The sequence below is a fragment of the Salvelinus alpinus genome, chromosome 24 (genome assembly GCF_045679555.1).
Source record: "Salvelinus alpinus chromosome 24, SLU_Salpinus.1, whole genome shotgun sequence".
Lineage (NCBI taxonomy): Eukaryota > Metazoa > Chordata > Actinopteri > Salmoniformes > Salmonidae > Salvelinus > Salvelinus alpinus.
This window is the reverse complement of record NC_092109.1, coordinates 9,224,995-9,226,061: the sequence shown is the minus strand read 5'-3', so window position 1 is coordinate 9,226,061 and position 1,067 is coordinate 9,224,995.

Below are 1,067 nucleotides of genomic sequence, written 5' to 3'. Positions count from 1 at the left end.
TCCAGCTCCTTCAAGTTGGATGGGTTCCGCTGGTGTACCGCAATCTTTAAGTCATACCACAGATTCTCAATTGGATTGAGGTCTGGGCTTTGACTAGGCCATTCCAAGACATTTAAATGTTTCCCCTTAAACCACTCGAGTATTGCTTTATCAGTATGCTTAGGGTCATTGACCTGCTGGAAGTTGAACCTCTGTCCCAGTCTCAAATTTCTGGAAGACTGAAACAGATTTCCCTCAAGAATTTCACTGTATTTAGCACCATCCATCATTCCTTCAATTCTGACCAGTTTCCCAGTCCCTGCCGATAAAAAACATACCCACAGCATGATGCTGCCACCATACTTCACTGTGGGGTTGTTCTCGGGGTGATGAGAGGTGTTGGTTTTGCGTCCGAAATGTTTTCCTTCGTGGCCAAAAAGCTAAATTTTTGACTAATCTAACCAGTGTACCATCTTCCATATGCTTGGGGAGTCTCCCACATGTCTTTTGGCAAACACCAAAGACGTTTGCTTATTTTTTTCTGGTCAATCTTCCATAAAGCCCAGCTCTGTGGAGTGTATGGCTTAAAGTGGTCCTATGGACAGATACTCCAATCTCTACTGTGGAGCTTTGCAGCTCCTTCACTGTTGTCTTTGGTCTCTTTGTTGCCTCTGATTAATGCCCTCCTTGCCTGGTCTGTGAGTTTTGGTGGGTGGACCTCTCTTGGCAGGTGTGTTGTGGTGCCATATTCTTTCCATTTTTAAAAATAATGGATTTAATGGTGCTCGGGGGGATGTTCAAAATGTTGGATATTTTTTATAACCCAACCCTGATCTGTACTTCTCCACAACTTTGTCCCTGACCTGTTTGGAGAGCTCCTTGGTCTTCATGGTGCCCCTTGCTTGGTGGTGTTGCATACTCTGGGGCCTTTCAGAACAGGTGTATATATACTGAGATCATGTGACACTTAGATTGCACACAGGTGGACTTTATTTAACTAATTATGTGACTTCTGAAGGTAATTGGTTGCACCAGATCTTATTTAGGGGCTTCATAGCAAAGGGGGTGAATACATATGCACGTACCAC